This window comes from Muntiacus reevesi, chromosome 7, assembly GCF_963930625.1.
Source record: "Muntiacus reevesi chromosome 7, mMunRee1.1, whole genome shotgun sequence".
Taxonomy (NCBI): domain Eukaryota; kingdom Metazoa; phylum Chordata; class Mammalia; order Artiodactyla; family Cervidae; genus Muntiacus; species Muntiacus reevesi.
This window is the reverse complement of record NC_089255.1, coordinates 59,483,431-59,501,163: the sequence shown is the minus strand read 5'-3', so window position 1 is coordinate 59,501,163 and position 17,733 is coordinate 59,483,431. Positions and strand designations below refer to the sequence as shown.

Sequence of the window (17,733 nt, the reverse complement as noted above, 5' to 3'; positions counted from 1 at the left end):
CCCAGTTGTTTTTATAAGAACAAAACTGCAAACCTTCTGACATGTGCATTGAGTAAACAAACTCATCATAAAGAGAAACCAAGACTTTTGCTAAACACAGACTCCAATATAGCTGGTCTAACGTCATGCAATGGGAGTTACAGCAGAGCAGAATGACCCAGCAGCAGTACATTCATTCATACAGCTAGATTCCCCATGCCTGTGTATACTCAGGCTCCACTGGGACTACATTCCCTTTTTATTCTATTCACAGTTCAATTTCAGCTAAATTCCCACATCCGTCACTATATTGATCTTTAGCCTAGGAAAAAGTGTTTTCATCATACATTTGCTTACAATTAAAATCAAGCTCTTCCCAGCCAATTCAATCTGAGCGATTTGCTTAGTCACCTAAAATTATTTTAAAACTTTGTCCAGGGACTGAGAGATACAGAGAATGGAAAGTATTAGCAGCCCGAATGACAATCAAAGAGGTATGGGACAAAAGATCTCAAATAGCAAAAATAATCTTGAGAATAAAGAACAAAGCTGGAGGTATCATGCTCCCTGACTTCAAACCCCACTACAAAGCTACAGTCATCAAAACATCGTGGTACGGACACAAAAACAGACACACAGATCAATGGAAGAGTATAAAGAGCCCAGAAATGAACCCACACTTTTATGGGAAATTAATCTATAATGATCTCTGAACTTAGAGTCAGTTAATCTACAACAAAAGAAACAAGAATGTACAATGGAAAAACAACTGTCTCTCAACAAGTGCTGCTGGGAAAACTGGACAGCTACAAGTAAAAATATGAAATCAGAATCTTTTCTCATATCATATATAAAAATAAACTCAAAGTGGATTAAAGACCTTAATGTAAGACCATAAACCAAAAAAACTCCTAGAAGAAAATGTAGGCAGAACATTCTTTGACATAAATCATAGCAATATTTTTTGGCTTTATTAAGACCAAGGAAACAAAAGCAAAAATAAACAGATGGGACCTAATTAAACTTAAAAGCTTTTACAAAGCAAAGGAAACCACTGACACAATTAAAATAAAAACCAACCAAATAGGAGAAAATATTTGCAAATGATATGACCAACAACTGCTAATATCCAAACTATATAAACTGCTCATATATAAGTTAATATCCAGAAAACAATCAACCTGATTTAAAAATTGGCAGAAGATGTAATGGACATATTCCAAAGAAGACATACAGAAAGCCAACAGGCACATGAAAAGATGCTCAACATTGTTAATCAACAGAGAAATGCAAATCAAAACCACAATGAGATATGAACTAACACCTATCAGAATGGTTATCATCAAAAAGACTACAAACAACAAATGTTGGTGAAAATGTGGAGGAAAGGGAACCCTTGTACATTGTTGGTAGGAACATAAATTCGTGTAACCACTGTGGAAAACAGTATGGAGGTTGCTCAAAAAACTAAAAATAGAACCACCATATGATTCAGCAATTCCATTCCTGGGGGCATGCATGCTAAGTCGCTTCAGTCGTGTCTGACCCTTTGAGACCCTATGGACTGTGGCCCACCAGGCTCCTCTATCCAAGGAATTCTCCAGGCAAGAATACTGGAGTGGGTTGCATTTCCTTCTCCACCATCCCTAGGTATGTATCCAAAGAAAATAAAAACACTAATTCAAAAGGATACATACATCCCAGTGTTCATAGTAGCAATTTTTTGTAATAGGCAAGATATGGAAGCAATTTAAGTATCCACCAACAGACGAATGGATAAAGAAGATGTGATACACACACACATACACACACAGTGGAATACTATTCAGCATAAAAAAGAATGAAAGTTTGCCATATGCAACAGTATGGATGGACTTGGAGATTATGCTTAGTAAAATATGTCAGACAGGAAAAGACTAATACTCTATGTTATCACTTACATGTGGAATCTAAAAAATAAAACAAACTAGAGAATATAACAAAGCAGAAACAGACTCACAGATACAGAGAATGAAGGAGTGGTTATCAGTGGGAAGAGAAAAGAAGGAATGGGCAAGACAGGGGTGGGGAATAAGAGGCACAAACTACTATGTATAAAATAAATAGGCTCAAGGATATACTGTACAGCACAGGGGACACAGACAGAGGAGCCTGGAAAGCTAGTCTGTGGGGTCGCAGAGTCAGACACAACTGAGCAACTAACGCTTTCACTTCTCACAGGGAATATAGCCAGTATTTTATAATAAGTCTGACTCTTTGTGACCCCGTGGACTGTAGCCTTCCAGGTTCCTCTGTCCAAGGGATTCTCCAGGCAAGAATATTAGAGAGGGTATCCATTCCCTTCTCCAGGGGATTGTCCTGACCCAGGGATCGAACATGGGTTTTCTGCATTGCAGGCAGATATTTTACCAGGTGAGCTACCAGGGAAGTCCTATAAATGAAAAATAGTCTATAAAATTTCATATCACCAAGCTGTACACCTGAAACTAATATAATATTGTAAGTCGACTATAACTCAATAAAAATAATAAACTAAAAAACAAAGAGGTAAATGAGATGGAGAGGAAAGAAGAAAGAGTTCAGAAGAAAAGATAACTAATAACAGCTAAAATCAATTCGAGAAATGACTGTAGATCTAAGAGCCAGGCAAATATTTGTGGGAGAAAAAGGATGCACACAGTATGGGCCGAATTAAAAAAACAGAGATCTCACTCCTACACATTTGCCTTAGATGAGACACAATGCATTTCCTTTAATGTACAATATGAACAGTCTTTCAAGATTGCTCCAAGGACCAAATGAGGTTGTGTGCACATCTGTAAAGCACAGAGTAGATGGAAGGGATCATTCATTTAATTCTGGCTTCTCTGAAATATTAGGTTTTTGCAGAATTTACTTGGCTATATTTGCCACTCCTCAAGGTTTAAAAATGGCAAAAAAAATCCATTAAACACAGAGATGATAAGTCAGTCATTTCTTATTTGAGTTCTAAGGAATTCAATAAACTTCTCCTAAAAACTATTCACTTATCCATTATTCCACAAATACTTATCAAGCCACTAGGTGCCCCAAATTAGAGATACAATGGTAAACAAGAGAGATACTGACCTACCCTCATGGAACAGAAAAGGACTGAAAAGCTAGCAAAAACATTCTCATGTCATTCTTATATAAACCCACACACCATGCAGCATGATTTCATGTATTGTGCACAATGCGCCTCCACCAATATTTGCTGTTTAATTTTCAAGATATATTAGACACAGTTTATCCATCCAAAGCCCACAAAACCACATGTGGTATTATAAAAATGACATGACCAAACAGTATGTTGCTAGGTGGTTGTTGTTATTGTTCACAGAAACCATTACAAATGTATCTAGTGACTGAGGTGGTGGCCATGACTTGTCCAAGTAGTGAATGATTTATTGATACCAGAAATGCTATTATGACATCCAAAGGCATTCCCCAGGGGACAAGTTTGCATGCGTCCACTCAAAAGCATGCATTATCTCAAAATACTTGATGCCTGAACAAACCATTTTCATGATGTACTTGTTTTATGTATTTTAAGGACATCTAAGTTCCAGTTTAATTACTTTCCTGGGGGAAAGCTAAGGGTCAGAGTCCCCCTAGCTTTCCCCCTAGGAAAATCAATACATGTAACATAAAACTCAAGATCCCTCTGCCTTGAAGGGCGAAGGAAATCTACAGGATTTCCCACCCTGAGTCAGTGCTTGAGGGTTCTTCAGGGCAGATTCTCATGGACAACACGAGCTACCAGGCTTCTACCGTCTGTAGAAAATTCGACAGTGCTCTTATTATTCCCTGACGTAGTGTCATGGCACCACTGCATACACCTAAATGGGCTGTGCGCCATACTTGCCTGCAACATTCTCCTGACCAGTGCTCCTATCTCGTCTTCCATCACTCACTCTATCTGAACTCTGTCCATAAAGCTTTCTTTCATCCCCTCAAATACACAGATGTTTGCCAACACAGATGCTTGCCATCTTAGGACCTTTATACACATTCTTCCTTCTATCTAGATAGCTCTCATCACTCTGGAAATGGCCGGCAACTTATTTTTTAGAGAACCCCACCTCTCTAAACAGTCCAACGTAACCAAAAGTCCATACATGTCACTATTCTCTACTCTCATCTCCTCTATTTTCCTGCATGGCCTTCGCCACATTGGTACCTAGGTGTTTCTGTGTTAATTTCTTTAATCTCCACTTCCTCCACTAGGATATAAATCCAGAGGGCAGGGCTAAGTGTGTTTCACGTATGATTATACATCTCCAGTCATTAACACAGTGAGTGGGATATAACTGATGCATGATGGAACAGCTCACATTTCTTCTTAGAACATTTTCCTTTCAGCTTACCATCATATCTTTTTATGGATACATTTGACAAAACTGAATTCTAATGTGTGAGGTTAGAAATGTATGGGCTTAAAATGTCTGGCTTTTCTAGCTTTACTCCTCTTGGACTAATACTTTTAGTCCTTTGCAACTAAAGAAGAATGGCATGTAGATCCTATAGTAAAAGCACCTCACTAAACAAACTGACTATGCTACATTTATAGACTTGTGTTCTCATATCCACCTAGAAGGTTGGATATATAGATAGGTGTTCAATTTCTTCACTGATGGATAATTTCCCATTACCTCTCATTGACTTCAGAATGCCACATTTCTAAAATAACCAGATACCTCTTATATGTCACGGCTGGCCTTGAATGAAGAAACAAGTTCATTCCTTTTATGTATATATGCATGTAAGTAAGCAAATTATTTAGTAACCTTTGGTTGGTTGTTGTGAAAACAGATGTTTTTCAGTGCTACAGTCACCATAACATTTGATGGAAATGGTTGTCACTCACTTCTTCACTTTCTCCTCCCTTTATTACTATTTGCACTGCTGGGGTCTGAGCCTCTGCTACAATACAACAATTGGGTGTGTATTAAGAAAAGCATATAGTTGATATGAGACACTTAGAGACAAAATCTCTAAGTGGAAAGCATAGTCCCACTGAGGACTCTATATTGAGGTTAACTCTGGTGGTAGCTGGAAGTTTCATGATGCTGTTTATGAAACAACAAATTTCTAACAAGATTACTCTCATTTTCATGAGAATGAGAACATTTAATAGCAAATACCTATTAAACATGTATTGAGTATGTGGCAGGCCCCATGCTAAGTACTGTGTGAATTATTTCATTTAATCTTTCTTACAATCTTACTAGATAAGTACTATTATTATCCCCATCAGACAGATTATGATCCCTAAGAACTAATATATATTTTGAAGAACCTTTTCAATGTAGGTAAAATATGCCCCCAAACTTCAAGTCTTGTCTTTTTGCCTGGTTGAGTGTCCAACAGTGAAGGTCAACAATGTCTCCTAAGAGAAGGCAAGCAAGAAGATGAGGGCTCTCTGGGGAAAGAGATAGAAATGGTCCTATTTTATGTGTTTTGCCATTAGAACATTCTTTATTTCTGGAGGAAATAAATATTCCAAGCTCTTGTTTACTTAAAAATCTCTTCTGAAACCTTTCAGAAGAAAGGGATTGCTGCAGAGGGAATATGGTAGGAAAGCTGGAGAACATTTCCTTCATGTGTCCCACAGAACTCACTTCCCACATACTTCAATTATCAATAACTAAACTCACATTGTACCTAAAATAAGACATATTTGTAGGTACTGTTTTCAGAGCACCTTTTAAAAAATGTTGTATTCAACAAATATAAAATTGTATTAAAATATATTTCACATTTAAATACTCTCTCTCATCAATCTTGATATACCACAGTTAAATTAAATAAATCAACACCTAACCTCTTCATAGCAGTGAGCTTGGTACTCAGTGAGGCTGGAAGAAGAATTAGATATAGTTTTTGTTCTTTGGTCTATGGGAGGGATCATATCTGGCTGGAAAATTATACATAAATTAGCATATGATTAGCCCCAAACTAGATCTAGATTAGCAAATTTTGTAATTCCCAAATTCTGGAGTCTGTAGGCTGAATTTAATTTTTATAGAAAATACTGAATATACATATTTTTATATATTCATATTTCTGCATATGAATGCAGAAATTTTTAGGTTAAAGTCATTTGTGTTTCATTTAGTGAAGAAAGTATTTTTTGTTGCCGTTTAGTCACTAAGTCGAGTCTGACTCTTTTGTAACCCCATGGATGTAGCCCACTAGTCTCCTCTATCCAGGGGTTTCCCAGGCAAGAGTACTGGTGTGGATTGCCACTGCCTTCTCCAGGAGATCTTCCAGACCCAGGGATCGAACTTGCATGTCCTACATCAGCGGGTGGATTCATTACCACTGAGCCACCAGGGAAGCCTGAAAATAGTCTTAAGAAAACTTAAAATATTATAACTTGCTTATAAGGCTTCTTAAAAGCCATGAAATAGGATTATAGATATTTTTATGCTGATGTATGTATTTCAACACAAGAATCAATGGAAAAAAAATTTTTGACAAGATGAATATTCATTCCTTGCCTCTTAGTAAACAGCATTAAAATCCATCAGTATATATCCCCAAAGACCAGGACTAGGTCACTCAATTATTTAAAAATGTAATAAAATGCAAGAAAAACAAGAATTAATTAGAGGAGTAAAAATACTAAAATGGCTGATTTGGCTTAAAGTGCATGTCACACACCACAAGTTTAATACATGCATTAACCGTCAAAGAGAAATGTGACTAGGGTCCAGGCAGACAGAGGTGGTGATGTCAGCAAAGTTGCAATGAAACTGATGGCAGCTGGTGGTGGAGGTCCCTATAGTCAGGAAAGAACTGAGGAAGCAATATGTCTTAATCCTGGCTTTGAAAGAAAAGCATTTAACTAATCTATAAAAGGAAGTTCTAGCTCCAATGAATATCTGATACTGCTAATTCTGGTATGCAGTACCCAAAAAGATTGAAGAGAACCAGATGACATGCAAGCCAACCACATCAAATTTTCAGAACAAGGAATTTATCACTATTTAATTTATCACTATTTAATGACTTTTTATGCCTAAGTCATACTGTATTTTTTTTAACTGAAGTATAGCTGACTTACAATATCCTATTAGTTTCAGGTGTTCAACATAGTGATTCAATATTTTTACAGATTATACTCCATTTAAAGTTACTATAAAAGAAAGGCTACATTTCCCTGTGCTGTACAATATATATCTGTTTTATACATAGTACTGTGTATCTCTTAACCCCCTATTCTATCTTGTCCCTCCCCACTTCCCACTCCCACTTGTAACCTCTCTTTTGTTCTCTGTGCATCTGCTTCTGTTTTGTTATATTCACTCATTTCTTTTTTTAGATTATCTGCTTCTGTTTTGTTATATTCATTCATTTCTTTTTTAAGATTATCTGCTTCTGTTTTGTTATATTCATTCATTTATTTTTTTAGATTTCACACATAAGTGATAACATATAGTATTTGTCTTTCTCTGAATTACATCACTTAATATGATAATCTTGAGGTCCAGCCATGTTGTTGCAGGTGGCAGAATTTCATTCTTTTATGGCTGAGTAATATTCTATTTTACTTATATACCACATCTTCTTTCTCCATTCATCATCATACTTTAGGACATTTCAGAACCAAACCCCATGTGTTACATTTAATTTATAAATTAAATTAATTCTAAAATTAATCAATTTGAAAATACTCGGTTAAACTAAGTAAAAATAGTTCCCTTCTTGCAGGACTTCCAAGAGCTAATATGCTAACACAACCATTGCCTCTTCAAGACGAGGACATAGTATATGAATTTCCAATAGCCTACTGACCATGAAAACTTCATTTCCTGGAACCCCCATGGGACTAATGTTCTATGAAAAGTACTTTGGCACATCATCTGGACCACAAAGTCCCATATATTTGTTCAATATACACTTATAAACCAAAAACAGCACAGACTCTCTAGAGGCCATCACTACCAGGGAACATAAACACTAAGTATTTTCAAGGACTCTCAATTGAGCATGTAAAAGTAGTAGGGTCTCCAGAATGCTATTCATAGGATTAAGCTAAAACAGTTTCAGAAATAGACCAGTCCACCCACTAGTTTGTATACACAAAGGAGAATATTTTAAAACCCGAATACCATGCCTCATATAGAAATTGTACAGAAGCACAGTTCAGCAGAATAGAAAGGTACCACAGAGAGATTTGAAGTAGACCTTTCCTTCTTTGGAGTTAAGCAAATTGACATCATGCCCCCTCCTCTCCTAGGTGGTCTACAAATACTGAAAATCTGTCATAGCAGGGACTTCCTAAAGGTGACGTTTTCTTCCCTTTTCCCCTGGTCACTTCCAGCCTCTGCATCTTTGTACTGTATCTTCTCTTCATCTGTAGCACTTTCCCTCATCTACTCTGTCTAATTAAATCTTTGCCCTGCTTGGTTTTTTAACTCTTTCATATCTGCATTACTATCTTTCAAAAAACTTATTTTAAGTCCCTGATGACAGGAGCCATTTACTTCCCTTCTGATTCCATTGCAGTACCTAGCTGAGGGCTGAGCATTTATGAAATATTTCTTATCACTTTTATATCTAATTGACATGACTACAGAGATTTCATTTATCACTTATATTTGAACAAAACTCCACTGAAAAATTGGACTCTGATCTGCAGTCCCTAAATGTTTTTTTTTTTTTTAATTGGTTTACTTTTACATGTCAACCCAGGCTGTGATTCTCTAAGATGCTGCTTTCTTAAAAGTTGAAAAACAGCAGCAGGAAGAAAGAAAACTGGAGACCTAAAAGAGACTGAAGTGAAGTGATGATATGTATTACCAGAAACAAAGTTCTAGAACTGTGCTATCCAATATGGTATCCACTAGTCACATGTGGCTATTAGCTGACCTCAACTGAGATGTGGCATAATATATACATTAGAGTTCAAAGATTTAGTATGGAAAAAAGAATGCTAGATGTCTCATAATTTTAGTGCCTATTAAAATAAAATGTTTGGATATACTGGGCTAATTAAAATGTTAAAATTAATTTTACCCATTTCCCTTTACTTTTTCAGGTGGCTACTAGAAAAGTTAAAATTACACATGTGGCTTGCATTATATTTCTATTAGTCAGTGCTGCTCTAGTATTTTGAGCATCCAAAAAACAGAAAAGTGGTCCAAATATTAAATATGGCTATTAACTGATAAAAACTTGCTTCACAGGAGACTGCACAGACTGTATGATGTATGATATGCATCCACAACAAGTTGGAGGACTCTGCGGACCACGAACTGTCTAATGCCTGGAAACTAGCTGGCCAGGTACTCGGACATGGTTCACAGGACAGGCTGTTACCATGCCAAAGTTAGTTTGACTCTGGCAATTTATTGTGGAAAAAAAAAAGTGCATGAGTGTTTCCTAATAACTAGTTGTGGGCCAGTGCAAGAGAAAGTTGATGTGGAGTGAGCTTAGATATTTCTCAAAGGGCTTGTCTGGAGCAGCAAAGAGGCCTCAAATGGCTGGAGGTACCAGTGGATGCTCTAGGTTCAAAACATAGAGGCCATATGTGGAATCTAAAATACAAAATAAATCAACATAGCTATGAACGAAAAACAGACTCGGACTGGTGGCTGCCAAGGGAAAGGGGATAAGGGAGGGAAGGAATGGGAGTTTGGGATTAGCAGAAGCAAACTATCATGTACCGTATGGATAAACAAGGTCCTACCTAGCACAGGGAGCTATATTCAAACATCCTGTGACAAACCATAATGGAAAAGAATATGAAAAAGTATATATATATACATATATATATAAAAATATAAATATATACACACATATATATATACACACACACACTTTCACTCTGTGTGTAACTGAGTCACACTGCTATACAGATGAAATTAGCACAACATTATAAATCAAATATACTTCAATACATTTTTTTAGAAAAATAACAACATAGATGCCCTTGCTTATGTGAGAGACCCACCAGGGAAGGTCTGAAAAGGACCAGAAGATTTCAACCCTTCACAAGGAGAAAACTAACCACTAAGTGGACTGAAAGGAACAGTGCATGGGAAACAAAAATTAAACTGCTTTATGATTGCATCCCACCAGTCCTGTTGGTCATACCAAGTGGTATGGTAGCATATGTTTCCTATGTGCACACAATTCCTAAACCATGGAAACTGAATATCTATGTCAATAGATGTATTTCCTGAAACTATTCCAGGAAAATCAAGTTTATTCAATGAGCCACCAACTGCCAAATATTGCAATACCACTTCAGATGCATAGTAACATTAAACACATTCTGCCCCTGCTATCTACACATTAGTATTTAATTTCCATTAAGACTAAATACCAAAAGCTAGGCTTGCAGAGGTCTTCTTGTTACTTGTTACCTTTATAGAGAAAAGAAAACAAGCAGAGTTCACAGAGATCTACTCTCCAAAGACACTTTGAGAATAGGAATCAGCCTACGGCCTATACTCTGGGAACTTTAATAACAGCCACCTAAAATGTAAAATTCAACAGACTAGTTCCACATGGGGAAAGGAGTACGTCAAGGTTATATATTGTCACCTTGCTTATTTAACTTTTATGCAGAGGACATCATGTGAAATGCCAGGTTGGATGAAGCACAAGCTGGAATCAAGATTTCCAGGAGAAATATCAATAACCTCAGATATGCAGATGACATCATCCTTACAACAGAAAGTGAAGAGGTACTGAAGAGTACTGTGATGAAAGTGAAAGAAGAGAGTGAAAAATCTGGCTTGAAACTCAACATTCGAAAAACCAAGATCATGGCATCCAGTCCCATCACTTCATGGCAAATAAGTGGGGAAGTGATGGAAACCATGACAGACTTTATTTTCTTGGGCTCCAAAATCACTGTAGATGGTGTCTGCAGCCATAAAATTAAAAGACGCTTGCTCCTTGGAAGAAAAGCTATGACAAACCTAGACAGCATATTAAAAAGCAGAGACATTACTTTGCCAACAAAGGTCCATCTAGTCAAAGCTATGGTTTCTCCAGTAGTCATGCATGGATGTGAGAGTTGGATCATAAAGAAAGCTGAGCACTGAAGAATTGATGCTTCTGAACTGTGGTGTTGGAGAAGACTCTTGAAGGTCCCTTGGACTGCAAGGAGATCAAACCAGGCAATTCTAAAGGAAATCAGTCCTGAATATTCACTGGAAGGACTGATGCTGAAGCTGAAGCTCCAATATTTTGGCCACCTGAGGTGAAGAACTGATTTATTAGAAAAGACCCTGATGCTAGGAAAGATTGAAGGCAGGGGGAGAAGGGGACAACAGAGGATGAGAGGGTTGGATGGCATCACCGACTCAATGGACATGAGTTTGAACAACCTCTGGGAGTTGGTGATGGACAGGGAAGCCTGGCATGCTGCAGTTTATGGTGTCACAAAGAGGTGGACATGACTGAGCAACTGAACTGACTGAAAGTGTAAAATTATGTAAAATTAGTATCATAAATGCAACTCTGCAAAACTTACTTCCAAATGAGGTTGGGGGTGGGGTGGGAGTGGAAAAGAATCAACATTTCATCAATACCTTCTAGAAAAACTTTGGTGAAAAAAAGCACAAGAAAATCAGGTCTTGATTTCATGATGCTATCTAGACAACCCTCTGAGGTCATGATTCTATTTTCTGTTAAACAGGCAAATGCCTCTGAAATGCACCACTTGGTTATTATGTATTTGGATCACTATATGTTAGCCTTTCCCATTCATTAGATGCATTGAAGACACAACTTATCTGACTTAACAAATAAAGGCTAATCAACTACTTTCAGGATAGTTTTTTTAATTTTGTTTAATGAAGCCTTAAGAAAGATCCCCATGCAAAATCATCATTTGTGAATCATCAGAGAAACTAAGTTATGAAAATAACAGAGTTTCTCATATAACAACCATGCATAAGAGAATGAAGGAGAATTACCACCAACCTACCTATCCTCCATTCTATTCTTCAATTACTGGAGAAAAACAAAAACTAAATGCCTTTTCTGGCTCCAATAAATCTAGAATCTCTTAAAAGAGCAAGTATGACGCCCAGACTTAGTTCACCCTCCACTGCCATGCTCTCTGATGGACTATGAAGTTTTGCCATTCTTTCATTCTTATTCTACTTTATATTTGACCTCCCTGTTCCTTTTCTGAAGGCTATCGGCTCAGTAAAATTAGTATACATTTTCTACTATTAGCCAGCAGAACAGCCAACAGACCTTCTTGATTTGGCAAAAATCCAAGTACTGTCTTCACAGTTTGGACTTGGGTAGGAAATTAGCATTGAACAAATGATTCAGGATTTTGAAGAATTCTTGTCCATGCTTACATTCAGACAGTACATAATGAAGACCTCTAGATGGAGTCATGAAAGAAAACTTATTGTTAGAATTTATGCTTCCAAAAGGCTTCACACTCTGGCTCACACAAACTTTTGACATTAAATATTGATCTAATTCCATATGCTTTAAGAATCATGCAAGGTAATTCTTTTCACTGCTTTTTAATCAGTCAATTTTCGACATCAAAGATCTAATGTGTTTTACTATTGACCCCCATCGCTAGAGCTGACACTATTTTAGGCTAAAAACTAAAATGAGTCTCATAAAGGAGAAAAAAAAAATGGTCACATACTCATTTGAATGAACTGCTGACTCTGTAAAGGTAATTCCAAAAAAGAGTTTCCGAGTATGGCTTAAACATTTGTAATATTGTAGGAAAACTATATAACCTTCCATGGTAACTGCACTAAATGACAATATTCATTTTCTATGTCTATATTTAAGAATGTTGGTTCAGTCATTTGGAGTCAATTTATATGTACTGCAAACAGACAGGAATCATCTTCTCTCCAAGAATGGATTATTATATTTAAAACATCAAAATCAATCAAACAGAGAAATAGCCCCAAACCCTGCATTACACACACCCAAGCAATACTCAAGATTCCTTTCTCTTGGCTTTTAAAATGATTTAAAAGCAACTTAGCTCAACTCTCCTTCCAGAGAGGAAAACTACCTACCTAGCCAAATTTCTTGAAGGGCTTTTCCCCCTACCTAATCTATAACTTTCACTCTAAAACTCTTAATTCTAGATTTCTATTTGTAATTTCTCAGAAAAGTTTCTATGCTTACTAATGACCTCTTCCCAAGTAAAACCCACACATGGCACAGTGGTTATGTACATAGGCTTATGAGCCAAGACTTAACTGGGTTAACTTTTGACTGTATCACTTACAAGCTGCCTGACCTTGGGCAAGCTCTTTGACCTCCCTTTGCCTCTGTTTGCTCCTCTAGAAAATGGGACTCATCTTAGGACTTTTCTCCTAAGGTTGTTGCAAATCACCAGAGTCAAACGTTAGACTTGAAAAGTCTCTTCTATTTCTTAAAGTCCTCCTTGTGCATGGTTTCTTTGGCTCAGTGCTCTGTTGTTTCTCCTGGTTCTCTTCGTGTTTTCTCAGTGTCTATGTTTTGTTCTCTTCTTCCTTGGGCTTGTTCATCAATAACCCCTCCCCATCTCCAAGCTCAGGTCTATCTCCAACATTCTTCTCTCTTTTTTCATTACCTTGAGAAGTCTCAGCCGCTTACTTGATTTACTGGATTTACTAGAAGAGCATTTAACAAGATTTTAAATAGCCTGCATTCTGAGACAAGAGAGCAAGAGAAAGTGTGATTCCAACAGTCTTGTTGGCAGTAACTATGGCAATACACAACCAGCTTATGTTGTCATTGCCAAAACAGGCACTGACCTCATTTCAGTATTCTAATAACAAACGTGAACATATCGTACCACTGAGCTTAGGCAATGATAAGTTTTATTGGTTGCTCAAGACCCAAGCAGAGAGAAGGCAAGAATGAGGCAGAGGGGCAATTAGGAAAATCATAAATGCGAATTTACAGAAAAAAAAATATGTAAGAGGAAGAATAATGAAAGAAACTTGGGGTGTGAAAGAAAACACAAAGAGATGCAACCTTTGATACAGAATGTAGTAGAAGGTGGCAAACTCAAATGCCCACAGGGGCTAAAAGGTAAGCTAAGTGAACAAAGTTAGCAGGATGTATGACAATAGGGAGTGGCAGAGACTGTGGCAAACTGGAAACTATAAATAAAGCTGATCTAATTCAGTTTTTAAAATTTCAACATTACAGGCCAAGCAAGTCACAGGCCTCTACTTTTCTTCCTCTGAATGTAAACAGGCAATAGTATCATTGTCACCTGTCCAGTAAGACTGATTGGCAAAAAATTTCTTATAAAAAATATTCACTTTACTGCCTTAAAGCTACAAGTAAGCAAATTTTGCTTCATAGTCTGACTGCATTGGTTGAATGAATGCTATGATATGTAATCCAAGCGTGGATCCACTGCTTGTCTACAAACCAAAACAGTATGTTCATGGATTCTTAAGATTCACTTACTGGCTTAAAGGAATCTAAATCCTGCCAGTATCACCCCTCAAAAATATTCTACATCTAAATAGCGAATATTATCTTCAATATAAATTGAAGAGTTATTTTCAACTCTCTAAAGTAGTTGCAGATAAAGTTCCAAGCTCTCCCAGAACAAAGATGTTTATCCTGAGACGTGCTTGTAACTGACATTAGAAATGTCGCCTTCCCTATGTATTACATCATGATAAGACATTATTTGTTTATTGCCACCTGACTTAGGTCAAAATATATCTTATTTTCTGCATCTTTCCCAACTTAAAAATGACAGTTATTTGACCCTGAAAGACCAAACTTCTAAAAGATGGGGCCAAATTCAATTAGGCATCAGCACTGTTAGCTCTGCTTAAAATGAAACCAAAGAAAAATACTAGGATTGACCACAAGTAGGCAAGAAGCAATTCCTTTCAGGGGATACTTGTTCACTATCTTATAATCATATCTTCAGGTGGTTTTCTGGTGCTTCAAAATTATTTCAGTTCAACATTTACTGGCCATACACTATGCATCAGGCATTGAGTTTGGTTTGGAAATCTAAGAGATGATGAAACCACAGTTGCTGCTGAAGAGCTTATAATTTAGTGGGGGAGAGGGATGTGGAAATGAGCTATTTCGATACAATGTGGTAACTGCTATCAAAAGAGGTGTGGAGGGAAAATGCAAAGGCAGAACCTGGGCTCAGTCTCCAGGAAGAAGGAAAGGAAATCAGTAAAGACTTCCTGGAAGTTCATTTTTAAAAGTAAAGAGTCATATTCCAATTAAAACATAATGAAACTAGCCTAAGTAGTTACACAACTTAACAAGTATACTGACCCATCAGAAGTAACACTGAATACTTTCCTATGCTTCAGGATGGATTTGTGCTGACTCAGTCCAACATTTTTATTAATCACTCTTGAAATCACAGGGGGTTCCCTGGTGGCTCAGACGGTAAAGCATTTGCCTGCAATGTGGAACCCAGGTTCGATCCCTGGGTTGGGAAGATCCCCTAGAAAAGGAAATGGCAATTCACTCCAGCATTCTTGTCTGGAGAATCCCATGGATGGAGGAGTCTGGTAGGCTACAGTCCATGTGATCACAAAGAGGGGTAGGACACGACTGAGCAACTTCACTTCCACTTTCTTGAAATCACAAGCATTCATTTGAATAAAAGGATATATTGCCTCTAATTCTTTAGAGAGGTAAGTAGCCAACTTCCATAAGAACAGAAAACAGCAAAGACTATAAATGGAAATATAACCTGGAATCAAAGAAACTCCCCTCTCCCATGTGGTGAGGGAAATTATACTCATATTTTCCTTCTCCCTTTGAAGGTTTGAGACTATTCTCAGATGAAACAGGCAAAGGGTAATAAGCATCTTGATGAAGGTAAAAGAGGAGAGTGAAAAAGTTGGCTTCAAACTCAACATTCAGAAAACTAAGATCATGGCATCCGGTACCGTCATTTCATGGCAAATAGATGGGGAAACAAAGGAAACAGTGAGAGACTTTATTTTCTTGGGCTCCAAAATCACTGCAGATGGTGACTGCAGCCATGAAATTAACAGACACTTGCTCCTTGGAACGAAAGTTATGACCAACCTAGACAGCATATTACAAAGCAGAGACATTACTTTGCTAACAAAGGTCTGTCTAGTCAAAGCTATGTTTATTCCAGTAGTCATGTATAGATGTGAGAACTGGAACATAAAGAAGGCTAAGTACCAAAGAATTGGTGCTTTTGAACTGTGGTGTTGGAGAAGACTCTTGAAAGTCCCTTGGACTGAAAGGAGATTAAACCAGTCCATCCTAAAGGAAATCAGTCCTGACTATTCATTGGAAGGATTGATGCTGAAACTGAAGCTCCAATACTTTGGCCACCTGATGCGAAGAGTTGACTCATTAGAAAAGACCCTGATTCTGGGCAAGATTGAAGGTAGGAGGAGAAGACAACGACAGAGGATGAGATGGTTAGATGGCATCACCAACTCAATGGACATGAGTTTAAGCAGGCTCCAGGAAATGGTGAAGGACAGGGAGGCCTGGTGTGCTGCAGTCCATGGGGTCACAAATTGTCAGACATGACTGAGCTACTGAACGACAACAGCAATGATTAAAGAGAGTCTTCTTCCTCCCCATTCTCCACAACCACAAATGCCTGAAAATCTGCCATCCAAGGATCAATTTGATTTAGATAACCACTGTGAAGATTCTTTGGGGCCAACATGTATTTATACCTAAGTGCAAATTTTAGGATACCTTTATCATGGAGGAGAGCAGTTAAAGACAGGCCAAAATTTGGAGATATCCTTAAGTAAATATGCCAGTTTTCATGAACAGTTTAGCAACTTAATCCATTCACATCATTTCTTAATCTTGGTCAAAGAAATAACTATAGTTGGTCAAATAGTTTTAGAGTATGTTATCAATATCTATAACTATGAGTATCAGTATTCTTTGCCACAAATTCCTAGAGGTAAAATGCCCTGTAACTTCATTCTATCAGTGATTTTTCTAAAACAAGTTAAGTCCACTTTTATCACTTGTCAAATTATTTTCACACTTTGCTCAAGTTACATGTTAAGAAGTTTTAATCTCAACAATTTAAATCCTGTATCTTGTCACTGAGCAAAATAATAAGGCCACAGAATACTACCTAATCAAAACAGTTGTCTTTGTTACTCGAGACTATTAGCTATATATTAGCTCCAAGTCAATAAAAATACAACAAATTGTAAAAAAGAAGCAGCTTTAAAGAGGGACTCCAAAATGATGCCAAGTACAATGGAAAGGCCAAGAGTTGACAGTGCCTCACATATCTGTACCATGTGGTGGCCTTGCGAACAGAAATTCAATATAATTTATCCAGTAATAGTAGAGTTACTTGCTAAAACAGAAATTGCTACTTAATCAGCAAAGAACTAAATTTAGACAAACTTGTAAAAATGGAAATAGAAAACAATTTCTCATATACCACCCTCTACTCTTTGTTTTTAAATAACATATAGTCAACACTTGCCACTGAATCTTCACTTTCCATCTTAGAATAAAATGATCTTTATACAACTTTGGAGAAAAGTGATGATTGCAGTTTAAAATGTTCATGAATATTTTTCATAGGGTATTTTTCAAGAGTATTTTTGCCATTTGTATGAAATGAATCTCCTCAACCTTCACTATAAAACTAGGAATGATAAGAACATGCCTATCAAGGTAGAGAAAGATGATCAACAAAGCAAAAGTTAGGGGGTTGCACATCTACATATATCTCAATGTCATGTTTGCATGGATAGGTAGGCAAAG

The 17,733-nt window shown here is 37.1% G+C and overlaps 1 protein-coding gene across 1 annotated transcript in view; it reads right to left on the bottom strand.

The window, feature by feature from the left end:
* Positions 1-17,733, bottom strand: part of FBN1 (fibrillin 1) — a 258,732-nt gene that overhangs the window by 189,226 nt on the left and 51,773 nt on the right. The window lies entirely within an intron of this gene.